Genomic DNA, 14,165 nt, shown 5'->3' with positions numbered 1-14,165 from the left:
AATTCCATGATGTCCCACCATCAATAGGTAATGCTACAAACTTTTTCAAAAGGCAGGTTGGTATTATTCAGTATTTCAAAACACCATATCGTTTCCTATTCTTTTTGCTACATTACCATACATTTCAACCTAATCTCCCGTTCAGTGTGACGGCTTTACGCTACCTTACTGGGAGCGCTCGTATGACAGCAGGGTCGCCGTCGGAGTCACCGTCTTGCTCCAACAGCGACCTCCACGTCACACACGTACTGCTTCCCACAGAGTGCCAGTCTCGCTAGCGGGATGAAAGCAGAGCTCACCATCTGCAGCATCGTCGACAGGACTGACTGCGGACCTTTGGTACAGAGCCGAGTGGAGGGTCTGAATCAGAGGTTGAGACGGTTCTGCGACCATGTGGGCTGCAGATTCCTCGACTTGCGCCATAGGGTGGTGGGGTTTCGGGTTCCGCTGGATAGGTCAGGAGTCCACTACAGGCAACAAGCGGCTACACGGGTAGCAGGGGTTGTGTGGCGTGGGCTGGGCGGTTTTTTAGGTTAGATGGCCTCGGGCAAGTGCAGAAAGGGCAACAGCCTCAACGGGTGCGGGGCAAAGTCAGGACATGCGGGGACCAAGCAGCAATCGGTATTGTAATTGTAAACTGTCGAAGCTGCGTTGGTAAAGTACCGGAACTTCAAGCGCTGATAGAAAGCACCGAAGCTGAAATCGTTATAGGTACAGAAAGCTGGCTGAAGCCAGAGATAAATTCTGCCGAAATTTTTACAAAGACACAGACGGTGTTTAGAAAGGATAGATTGCATGCAACCGGTGGCGGAGTGTTCGTCGCTGTTAGTAGTAGTTTATCCTGTAGTGAAGTAGAAGTGGATAGTTCCTGTGAATTATTATGGGTGGAGGTTACACTCAACAACCGAGCAAGGTTAATAATTGGCTCCTTTTACCGACCCCCCGACTCAGCAGCATTAGTGGCAGAACAACTGAGAGAAAATTTGGAATACATTTCACATAAATTTTCTCAGCATGTTATGGTCTTAGGTGGAGATTTCAATTTACCAGATATAGACTGGGACACTCAGATGTTTAGGACGGGTGGTAGGGACAGAGCATCGAGTGACATTATACTGAGTGCACTATCCGAAAATTACCTCGAGCAATTAAACAGAGAACCGACTCGTGGAGATAACATCTTGGACCTACTGATAACAAACAGACCCGAACTTTTCGACTCTGTAAGTGCAGAACAGGGAATCAGTGATCATAAGGCCGTTGCAGCATCCCTGAATATGGAAGTTAATAGGAATATAAAAAAAGGGAGGAAGGTTTATCTGTTTAGCAAGAGTAATAGAAGGCAGATTTCAGACTACCTAACAGATCAAAACGAAAATTTCTGTTCCTACACTGACAATGTTGAGTGTTTATGGAAAAAGTTCAAGGCAACCGTTAAATGCGTTTTAGACAGGTACGTGCCGAGCAAAACTGTGAGGGACGGGAAAAACCCACCGTGGTACAACAACAAAGTTAGGAAACTACTGCGAAAGCAAAGAGAGCTTCACTCCAAGTTTAAACGCAGCCAAAACCTCTCAGACAAACAGAAGCTAAACGATGTCAAAGTTAGCGTAAGGAGGGCTATGCGTGAAGCGTTCAGTGAATTCGAAAGTAAAATACTAGGTACCGACTTGACAGAAAATCCTAGGAAGTTCTGGTCTTACGTTAAATCAGTAAGTGGCTCGAAACATCATGTCCAGACACTCTGGGATGATGATGGCATTGAAACAGAGGATGACAAGCGTAAAGCTGAAATACTAAACACCTTTTTCCAAAGCTGTTTCACAGAGGAAGACCGCACTGCAGTTCCTTCTCTAAATCCTCGCACCAACGAAAAAATGGCTGACATTGAAATAAGTGTCCAAGGAATAGAAAAGCAACTGGAATCACTCAACAGAGGAAAGTCCACTGGACCTGACGGGATACCAATTCGATTCTACACAGAGTACGCGAAAGAACTTGCCCCCCTTCTAACAGCCGTGTACCGCAAGTCTCTAGAGGAACAGAAGGTTCCAAATGATTGGAAAAGAGCACAGGTAGTCCCAGTCTTCAAGAAGGGTCGTCGAGCAGATGCGCAAAACTATAGACCTATCTCTCTGACGTCGATCTGTTGTAGAATTTTAGAACATGTCTTTTGCTCGAGTATCATGTCGTTTTTGGAAACTCAGAATCTACTATGTAGGAATCAACATGGATTCCGGAAACAGCGATCGTGTGAAACCCAACTCGCATTATTTGTTCATGAAACCCAGAAAATATTAGATACAGGCTCCCAGGTAGATGCCATTTTTCTTGACTTCCGGAAGGCGTTCGATACAGTTCCGCACTGTCGTCTGATAAACAAAGTAAGAGCCTACGGAATATCAGACCAGCTGTGTGGCTGGATTGAAGAGTTTTTAGCAAACAGAACACAGCATGTTGTTCTCAATGGAGAGACATCTACAGACGTTAAAGTAACCTCTGGCGTGCCACAGGGGAGTGTTATGGGACCATTGCTTTTCACAATATATATAAATGACCTAGTAGATAGTGTCGGAAGTTCCATGCGGCTTTTCGCGGATGATGCTGTAGTATACAGAGAAGTTGCAGCATTAGAAAATTGTAGCGAAATGCAGGAAGATCTGCAGCGGATAGGCACTTGGTGCAGGGAGTGGCAACTGACCCTTAACATAGACAAATGTAATGTATTGCGAATACATAGAAAGAAGGATCCTTTATTGTATGATTATATGATAGCGGAACAAACACTGGTAGCAGTTGCTTCTGTAAAATATCTGGGAGTATGCGTGCGGAACGATTTGAAGTGGAATGATCATATAAAATTAATTGTTGGTAAGGCGGGTACCAGGTTGAGATTCATTGGGAGAGTCCTTAGAAAATGTAGTCCATCAACAAAGGAGGTGGCTTACAAAACACTCGTTCGACCTATACTTGAGTATTGCTCATCAGTGTGGGATCCGTACCAGATCGGGTTGACGGAGGAGATAGAGAAGATCCAAAGAAGAGCGGCGCGTTTCGTCACAGGGTTATTTGGTAACCGTGATAGCGTTACGGAGATGTTTAACAAACTCAAGTGGCAGACTCTGCAAGAGAGGCGCTCTGCATCGCGGTGTAGCTTGCTCGCCAGGTTTCGAGAGGGTGCGTTTCTGGATGAGGTATCGAATATATTGCTTCCCCCTACTTATACCTCCCGAGGAGATCACGAATGTAAAATTAGAGAGATTAGAGCGCGCACAGAGGCTTTCAGACAGTCGTTCTTCCCGCGAACCATACGCGACTGGAACAGGAAAGGGAGATAATGACAGTGGCACGTAAAGTGCCCTCCGCCACACACCGTTGGGTGGCTTGCGGAGTATAAATGTAGATGTAGATGTAGAGTGCATCCTTCATTGGGTCAAACAGATGAAAGTCGAAAGTTGAGCGATCCGGGCTGTAGACTGAATGAGGAAGATCAGTCCAGTGAATTTTTTGTGAGCCCCTCTCGGGTGGGTAGACTTGTGACACATGGAGAAGAAGATCGTTTGCTTCCGTCGATCACCTCGAATGAGTGTTAGCATGTTCCAGCATTGCACCTATCACAGCTGTGTGCGGCCAGTCAGTACGCGGAAGAACTGACATATTTGCGTGACTCTGATGCGATGATGACAGACGACTAGGCCAACGACGCACCGTGCTTTTGTTCGCTACCTAGTCTCCGTAGACATTCTACGAGCACCTGTTAATGTCTGCGATACTGTGGTATGCCACCAAAAGAAACTCAATGACAGCTCTCTATTTGGCACGCACCTCCGTTACAGACGACATTTTTAAAGCTACTTATAGCGCCGCCGCCTATCGGGACTTCATGGAACTACAAGGGTTGAAGGGGGATAATTCCATGATGTCCAACCATTAATTCTACATTTTTTCAGTCTATACTGGCTGAGGAAAGATGTGTTGTATTTAAGTAGGCTGTTTAGGTTCTTATAATGGTAACGCCACGTAGCGCTCTGTATGAAAATCACTGGCTGTGCTGTGTGCAGTCTGTGGCTAGTTTGCATTGTTGTCTGCCATTGTAGTGTTGGGCAGCTGGATGTTAACAGCGCGTAGCGTTGCGCAGTTGGAGGCGAGCCGCCAGCAGTGGTGGATGTGGGGAAGTGAGATGGCGGATTTTTGAGAATGGATAATCTGGAGGTGTGTCCATCGTAAACAGTACATTTGTAAGAATGGATGTCATGAACTGCTATATATATTATGATTATTAAGGTAAATACATTGTTTGTTCTTTATCAAAATCTTTCTTTTGCTAACTGTGCCTATCAGTAGTTAGTGCCTTCAGTAGTTTGAATCTTTTATTTTGCTGGCAGTAGTGGCGCTCGCTGTATTGCAGTAGTTCGAGTAACGAAGATTTTTGTGAAACGTATAGGTTAATTTAGTCAGGGCCATTCTCTTGTAGGGATTACTGAAAGTCAGATTGCGTTGCGCTAAAAAAATATTGTGTGTCAGTTTAAGCACAGTCATGTATAATTTTTCTAAGGGGACGTTTCATAGTATTATTTGTTGAACGCATCTCGTATGGAGTTTCACCACTAGTAAGTCCTCTTGCGTGACCAGGACAAGCTAGTAACTGATTCTGTATTGCTATCGCTATCCATCTGACAGTTGTGTGATCGATCTAAGCTAACGACATAGCTCTTCAACCCTGCCGGTTGAATAGAACCAATGCCCATTGATCCAAAGCATTTCGTGAACACTATTTCGATTAATATTTGCTGTCGCTCTTACATGTAACATTTATATGGCGGTCATAGTTCACTCAGTTACTTCAAATATCTATCCGGGTGCAGTCGGCTGAAGTAATTAGTGATCCTTGAGGCAATTAGTTTATCTCAGGCGGAGACTGGCAGAGTGGCAGAGCGGGTGCTACGACACACCTGTCCAGACAATCAACATATCGCCTCCCCCCCCCCCCCCCACCCCGCCCACCGCCATTCTCACCATAACCGTTATTCTCCAACCGTATTCTGTCTACTTTCTTGTGTATTGGGCCATATTAATGGATTTCTGTAATTCCATCTTTTTTAAACGGAATGGGACTGCAGCTGGTCGAAGACTCTTGCCTAATCTTCCATACCTGTGCAACGTTTATAAGATTTGATAGATATTCATTAATATCCAGTCTTGTTAATATTATTCAACCTTTCTTGGTCCTTTTTTATTACAATCGTGTTCTATTAAGGATCAATTCATATTCTTTTAGCGTATCAACTTTTCTCACAAACTGTTTTACTCTATGCTATTACAGTTGAAAACGATTGACAAGGTTTTTAGTACAATAATTATCATATTACTTTATGTATTGATAAATTACTGTAAGCGTTGACTCAGTTTAAGAGTTCACATTCCTCTGTGATCCGATACCAACATACACAACTTGAGAGTTCGTTTTTTTAATTCCTTCTGGTTTCATATTTTCTTTTCTGTCTTGTATCATTGGTAACATTATCTGAAATTTGGCATTTTGTGGATATGACTCACGAGTAATAGGACACATTAATGGCAGCTGCGTACTGTAAGAAAAAAGTTTTAGGTCTGAGGCACTTGCTTTGACCTAAATGTATCGTTCTCAATTATTTCTGGTTTTCAGTTCTTTTTAATGGTTCTGGCTTTCCTTCACAGTTCAATTACACCATTTGAGTCGGTCTGCCTTCATACTTTATCTCATTTATACATTCATTATTTCGTTTACTTATTTTCCAGTATTTATATTTTCAGACAGATTCCTTGTCTTCATGACGTTTTGCTACAGAAAGACCACTGTATGTACTGCATGGCAGCATAATTTTCAGTGAAGGCTTTTCTTATTACTACAATATAGTAACTGCTACTGGATTTTGTAATATGTAATTATTGCATTTCGTTTAAGCTGTGTTTGTTAATACATCTAATGGGAACAGTGCAACTCAGTGAGTTACATTTGTATGTCATAAATTGTTTTTTACAGCTCTGATACTTTTAACTCACTCTCTATAATTCTGACTAATAACTGGCTAAGGTAAATTTATTTTAAATAATGGCAACTGGTGCTCCATAACAGATTCGTTCTGTTGTAAGCTTGATGATTTTATAGATTTGCACAGGAGCCTGAAGATGTTGCCAATGAGTCATCAGTAGTTAATTAAAATTATTAAATAAAATTACAGCTGCTGGTATCTATTTTCTTCAATATTAAAGGGTGATCACAACGATGTTTGCGGAGATCATCGGAGTCTCATACCAGGTTACCCCTCGATAGAAACCTTTCACACAAATGGCACTTAAACTTTTAGCGACGATCACCTTGTAAATGCAAGTGTGGAAGACCTTCGCATAGTTGTAAAAACAAAGCGTTGAATATAGCTGAGAAGTAAGTGAGGGGCGCTGGCAACCTGAGTACAACAAGGCGCCAGGAAAGCAGCGCAGCCTGCCGGCGCGGCGTTGTGACTACAGGGCACGGCGGGGCTTCCTCGTCTGGAGGTGATTGCTGGAAGGAGCGGACGAGTCCCTGGAGAATCTCTCTGCTCCGCATCAGGCAGCGCGCTGTGTGGAAGGCAGAGCGTGGAGGACACGAGAGGGCATCCTCAAGCCCAGGGGCCGCTGACGTCACGTTTCCTCTGGGATCAAATTTACTTCTCCCGTTGCTATTCGCTTCCCCGTTTCCTCTCTGAAAACCTGAACGAGACAGGAACAGACAATGCAGAGTATTGGAATTCTACTAACATTACCTTATTACGATAACTGGCATTACTTTTTCTTCACTTCCTTCGACGTATTAAAAACTTTTCATTTTGCAGCTTCACGTCCCACACTGTCGTCTAGAGGTAGGATAGAGGTGGGAGAAATATTAAACCGAGGAGATTAAATACTCCGACACCAGGAAGGAGTTGTGAGAGAGAAACGAAAGTTGCTAGGCGTGTTTCTACATCTGAAAGACGTCTGCTCAAATTTCGCGCCAGTCGTATGAAAGTGTCGCTAGTACCACCACTAGGAGGATGGAAACCAGCTTTGCTTCAAATATGCGCTGTAAGATCGTGAGCGTTGTTTAGCTTTCAGAGTGAAGGTAGTGAGTTGAAGTTAGTCAAGAATACCTTTAAGATGACGAATACGTCATTATTGACCGTTCACTGAATTTGTACGATGTCATTTCATAGGGCTACAAGAAGCTAAATGTTCCTTCTGCGATAATGCATAAAGACGTGGCAGGAATGTAATCACTGTACATGACTGCTGGCTGTGGTGGTCACAGAAAGGTACGGTCTCAAGGAGACCAGGTTCCGGACGGTCACATAGCACTACCGAGAGAGAAGGCGTCGTTGCCACGTACACTGTGTGATCAAAAGTATCCGGACACCCCCAAAAACATACGTTTCTCATATTAGATGCATTGTGCTGCCACCTGCTGCCAGGTACTCCATACCAACGACCTCAGTAGTCATTAGACATCGTGAGAGAGCAGAATTGGGTGCTCCGCGGAACTCACGAACTTCGAACGTGGTCAGGTGATTGCGTGTCACTTGTATCATAAGTCTGTACGGGAGATTTCCACACTGCTAAACATTCCTAGGTCCACTGTTTCCGATGTAATAGTGAAATGGAAACGTGAAGGGACACGTACAGCACAAAAGCATACAGGCCGACCTCGTTTCTTCACTGACAGAGACCGCCGACAGTTGAATAGGGTCACAGTGTGTAATAGGCAGACATCTATCCAGACTGTCACACAGGAATTCCAAACTGCATCAGGATCCACTGCAAGTACGATGAAAGTTAGGCGGGACGTGCGAATACTTCGATTTCATGGTCGTGCGGCTGCTCATAAGCCACACATCACGCCGATAAATGCCTAACGACTCCTCGCTTGGTGTAAGGAGCGTAAACATTGAACGATTGAACAGTGGAAAAACGTTGTGTGGAGTGACGAATCACGGTGCACAATGTGGCGATCCGATGGCAAGGTGCGGGTGAGGCAAATGCCCGTAGAACGTTATCTGACAGCGTGTGTAATGCGAACAGTAAAATTCGGATGAGGTTCTGTTATGGTGTGGTCGTATTTTCAATGGAGGGGGACTGCACCCCTTGTTTTGAGTGGCATTACCACAGCACAGGCCTGCATTGATGTTTTAAGCACCTCCTTGCTTCCCACTGTTGAAGAGCAATTCGGGGATGGCGACTGTATCCTTCAACACGATCGAGCACCTGTTCATAGTGCACGGCCTGTGGCGGAGTGTGTCACGACAGTAACGTCCTTGTAATGGACTGGCCTGCACAGATTCATGTCCTGAATCCTATAGAACACCTATGGGATGTTTTGGAACGCCGAATTCGTGTCAGGCTTCACCGGCCGACATCGTTACCTCTCCTCAGTGCATCACTCCGTGAAGAATGGGCTGCCCCGAAAAACCTTCCAGCCCTTGATTGAACGTATGCCTGCGAGAGTGGAAACTGTTATCAAGGCGAAGGGTGGGCCAACGCCATACTGAATTCCAGCATTGCCGATGAAGGTCGCCACGAACCTGTAAGCCATTTTCAGCCAGGTGTTCGGATACTTTTGATCACATAGTGTGGCTGTAGTGCATCGTATTGCGTCTGCAGCAACAATTCGAGTAGCAGTTGGCACCAGAGTGACACAATAAACTGTTGAAGAGCAATTCGGGGATGGCGACTGTATCCTTCAACACGATCGAGCTATCACTGAAGCAGTGATAGCTCCGAACCTGACGCCCGGTAGCGTGCATTCCACTGACCCGTTGCGACTTCAGTGGTGTCAAGCGAGAGCTCGCTGGAGGTCAAGGTGGAAGTCTGCTGTGTTTTCTGATGGAAACCAGTTCTGCCTCGGAGCCAATGATGGAGGTGTGTTGGTTAAAAGGTGGCCAGCTGAGCCCCTTAAATCAGACCTGTCTGTATGGTACACACTCTGGACCTACATCTGGAGTTATGGTCTGGGATGCGATTTCGTATGACTGCAGGAGCACTCTCGTCGTTATCCCCTGCACCACGACTGCAAATTTGTGTGTCAGCCTGTCGATTCGATTTGACGTTCTGCCAATCATGAACAGTATTCCAGAAGGTGTCTTCATACAGAACAAGTCTCGCCAACATATTGCTGTTTTAAACCAACGTGTTCTACGGAGTGTCGACATGTTTCATCGACTTGCTCGATCACCAAATCTGTTTCCAATCTAGCAAATATGGGACATCACACTGTTCAACAATAAAAAGTTTTCAAGAATGGAAATTGGTGTTTATTATTTTGATCCACCAACCACCAAATTCGTCTTATTTTGAAGAACTTTTAAAAATACTTCGTTACGTAAGAAAGGTTATAAAAAGAAAACAGGTAGATTTCTTAAGAAATGCAACCTATTAAGACCACCCTCCTGACGTGAATTCTTATAATTAATCTTTCACAGCATGGCAACAGCATGTGTGAATCGTTGACTTTGCTCGTGAACACCATGTTCTTACCAGTCGTGAGGATACGCTTCCTTTGTTGGTCTGTGCATTCACGAGTGTGTGTAGTACGATCTAAATATATCTTGTGCTGATTTTTTCTTTTTTTAAACTGTGTATTTGTATTAGCGTCTGTATGACGTCGGTTTTGCTACATCTGTGGGGAGAGCACTATTAAACCACACAGACGACGTGAGAACCAGTTCTTCAGAAATTCAATGATCTTTATCTAGGGTGCAAGTTAGGTGAGCAGGACTGAAAATGGGCAGCACATATTATCTGTATGAACTGTTCGTCTCGTCTTAACGGTTGGAAGAAGAAAAATGGTAAAGCCGCAATGCTTTTTGCTGTTATGATGATACGAAGGGAACCAACAAATCACGTAGATGGTTGCTATTTCCGCATGGTTAAAATAGTAGGGACAAAGGGCAGGGATAGAACGACGATCAAGTATGCCTCCCTCCATCAAGTCAGCTATTCGACCCATTCCTCCAGACACATGGTCATTGAAAATTGAGACCGAGGTCGAATCTATTACAGACGGGGAGAATGCAAGCTCTGATTACGATTACGAAGAAATGACGCCACATCTTCTGACACAAAATGGTCTGAGTGACCATGTTAGGGATCTGATTGTTTCTAAGGCACAAGCTGAATTTTTGAGTTCGTCTGAAACACCGGAATTTCTTTCAACATCTCAGGCTGCCTTCGCACCATTCTTTGATACGGAACACTCACTCTGTTACTGCAGTGCCGTGAACGGTCTGTTGAATGCTGTAGGAATGAAACATATATCAGCGGAATGGCGACCATTCACTGATGACTCCAAAACTAGCCTCAAAGCGGTATGCCTTCACAACAGCAATGCATATATCCTTCTGTTTCCGTAGCTTATGCCACTATTTTGAAGGAAACATGCAGCAGTATGGAACTTTTGTTGAATAAAATTCAATGTAACAACCACAATTGGCAAATCTGTGCTGACTTCAGAATAATTGGGGGTTCTAACAGGATTGCAGCCTCGGTATACAAAGAATTGCTGTTTTCCTTGCGAAAGGGATAGCCGTAATTGGAAGAGTCATTACGACAGACGGATTTGGTCTGCCCTCACACAAATGGAACCTGGTTGGAAGAACTTACCAAACGTTCCACTGGTGAATTTGAAAGAAATTTTGTTACCAATACTTTACATAAAACTTGGACTTGTGAAGTTGTTATTTGTTATAATGGAGAACGATGGACGTGGTTTTATGTACTTACGTCAAAAATGTCCTGTGTTGAGTGAAGCATAAGTGAATGCAGGTGTGTTTGTTGGCCCTCAAATTAGACAGCTTATTCAGGATCCCGATTTTTTCACAGCTTTGAGCCTTCTTGAACTGGAGTGCTGGAATTCTTTCAAAAAACTGTGTTCAGTTCAGAGCAGACAAGAGTGATGTGTTAGTCAGCGAACTCGATGCAAACATATTCATTAAAACTACACGTTTTTCACGGACACTTGCATTATTTTCCTGCTGGTGCTCTTGGACAAGTCTCCGATGAACGTGGGGAGATTCAAGCAGACCATATCTAAAATGAAGTAACGCTGTCAGCGGCAATGTGCAACAAGTATGATGGCTGACTAGTGTCGGACGCTATGCAGGATAGTAGTGCCACAAGTAAGAGGCGCAGCAAACGTCAAGAAATGATTTAGGTATGTATGAAAACTATTTCATTAGCATTTCATGCTCTTTGTGTTGATAAATTAGCATTTACAGACGAAAGCATATTGTTTAAGCAGCACAAAAAGCGAATACAAATAGATAGCGACTAGTACAATTTACAAAACATGATGGGTGCTTGAAAAAATCAATGCCAGATTCTTGTCTCTGAGCACTATGGGACTTAACACCTGAGGTCATCAGTCCCCTAGAACTTATAACTACTTAAACCTAGCTAACCTAAGGACATCACACACATCCATGCCCGAGGCAGGATTCGAACCTGCGAGCGTAGCGGTCGCGCGGTTCTAGACTGAAGCGCCTAGAACCGTTCGGTCAGCCAGATTCTTGTTCAGCAGGTATAAATACATGAGGATAACTTATTTTTGTGCTCGAATATTTTACAAAGTTGAATTTTGTAGACAGGATAACGCTCGCCAGCATACCGCTGTTGTAACCCGACACAAGAAATTTTCCAGGCAGATGAAATTTTGACATTGTTAAACCCTCTTATAAGGAAGGGAACAAGGACTTACATAATTATCTTTTAATTTCCTTACTTAAAAGTTACCCCAAAATATACAATTTACTTGACATCACAGTTTGGACGTCGGAAGAGTTGCTTCACTGAGAAAACTATTCATACATTAACTTACAAAATACTAAACGCCTTAAATAATAATATATAACCATTTGATATTTTGTGTGATCCTCAGAAGACGTTTGATTGCGTCTATTATGTAGTTTTCCTAGAAAAATTTCAGTTTTATGTAACTGATGGCGTTACACACAACTAATTTGAATCATAAATTAAACAGAAGGAAAAACTTGTGCCGAAAAATACGAATAACGTAGGAAGAAAAGAAAACTTTAGTGACTGAGGTGAAATCATGGAGGATATCTAACAGGATTCAGTTTTGACTGATATCCTATTCCTTATGAATGGCTTTCCACTTAACATTCTTAAAGCTGGGAGACATTACAGTATTCAGGCGAACGTCCTGAGACCAGCACGTTTTTCCGGCCGGGGTGGCCGGGCGGTTCTAGGTGCTACAGTCGGGAACTGCGCGAACGCTACGGTCGCAGGTTCGAATCCTGCCTCGGGCGTGGGTGTGTACGATGTCCTTAGGTTAGTTAGGTTTAAGTAGTTCTAAGTTCTAGGGGACTAACGACCTCAGAAGTTAAGTCCCATAGTGCTCGGAGCTATTTGAATCAATTTTGAACCAGCACGTTTCCAAGCCCACACATTTGTTCCGAGTAGACAAATATCAAAAAATCTGATAAAGTAGACCAACAAGCACATGACCAGTTTTAGAATGCATTGAAGTTTCACTCGCACATCATGTTTCGCATTACTGTCATGAGTTATGGGAGCAATGCTCTCATGCAAGTGATTAATTTTGGTGATATGAATTTGCGGAGCGTGTAATTGCTAAATCACAGGCGGTACTTTGGTGACGTTACGAAGACACAACTACAACAACACTTGTCTCTAAATGCGTTAGGTTGCCTCATCGAGAAGCGTTTAACTTGGCCTATTGTATACTTTCACTACGACAAAATCCTGGAAAATTCTGCTCGTCAGATAATACTTGATCCATATACAACATTTCTTGACTGATGTGCTAGGCTTTCATAGTATGTTCTGTAGCAGCCATTACCACCTAATATTACCCCAAAACGAGTTTGTCGTCGGGAATGTCTGAGAAGAGAAGTTCATAGAGAAAATGCAACAAATAACACGACTCGGTGAGTGTAAGTTCAGCACTTGGCTGGAAGCAGTAGTATAATCTACTACAAGTGATGTATTGAAGGTTTAAGTCATAAACAGAATGTATATAAGGTGGTTGTACTGAACCTGTTAATATCCAATATCCAATGGAATATTATTGAAACTACGTCTGCCTGAACTGGCAAACCCAAAAATATAGCGAAAGAAACTGACGGCCACTAGGCCATTAGAAACCAAGACACAAAAAATTACATATATCACTGTGTGTTCTGAGCCTTCTACAAGGCTCCTTGCAGTGGAGAAATAAATGGTACCAATTAATCGTGGTAAAACCAAGATACAGAAGTATGATTTTACACTGAGCTGACAAAAGTTATGGGGTACAGCCTAATACCGTGTCGGACCCCCTTTTGCCCGGAGCTGTACAACAACTCGACGTGGCATGAACCCAACACGTCTGTGGAAATTCAATGCAGAAATACTGAGCCACGCTGTCTCTATTGCCGTCCATAATGGCGAAAGTGTTGCTAATGCGGAATTTTGTGTACGAAGTGACCTTTCGATTATGTTCCATAAATGGTCCATGGGATTCATGTCGAGCGATCTAGGTGGCCAAATCATTCGCTAGAATTGTCCAGAGTGTTCTTCTAAACAATCTCGAACGCCTGTGGCCCGATGATACGTCACATTGTCATCCATAAAAAATCCATAGTTCTTTTGATTCAAAAAGTCTCAAAGTAGCCAAACGTAAGATTTCCAGTTAATGATCTCTTTAGCTGGTCCAGAGGACCCAGTCCATTCCAATTAAACACAGCCCACTACACTACGGATCCACCACCAGCTTGCACAGTGTCTTGTTGACAGCTTGGCTCGTGGGGTCTGCAGGACATTCAAATTCTACCATTTGCTCTTACCAACAGAAATCTGGACTCATTTGAGCAGGCGACGGTTTTCCATTCGCCCAGGGTCCAATCAAGACGGTCACGATCCCAGGAGAGTTGCTCCAGGCGACGTCGTGCTGTTAGCCAAGGCACTCGCGTCAGTCGTCTGCTGCCATCGCCCATTAACGCCACATTTCGTCGCACTATCGTAGCAGATACGTTCGTATGACCTACATTGATTTCTGAGGTTTTCTCACGCAGTACTGCTTGTTTGTCAGCACTCACAACTCTAAGCAAATGCCGCTGCAAAAAACGTTCAAATGTGTGTGAATTCCTAAGGGACCAAAC

Source organism: Schistocerca cancellata, chromosome 2, assembly GCF_023864275.1.
Source record: "Schistocerca cancellata isolate TAMUIC-IGC-003103 chromosome 2, iqSchCanc2.1, whole genome shotgun sequence".
NCBI classification, from domain to species: Eukaryota; Metazoa; Arthropoda; class Insecta; order Orthoptera; family Acrididae; genus Schistocerca; species Schistocerca cancellata.
The sequence above is the reverse complement of the archived record's forward strand: the minus strand, read 5'-3'. Positions refer to the sequence as shown.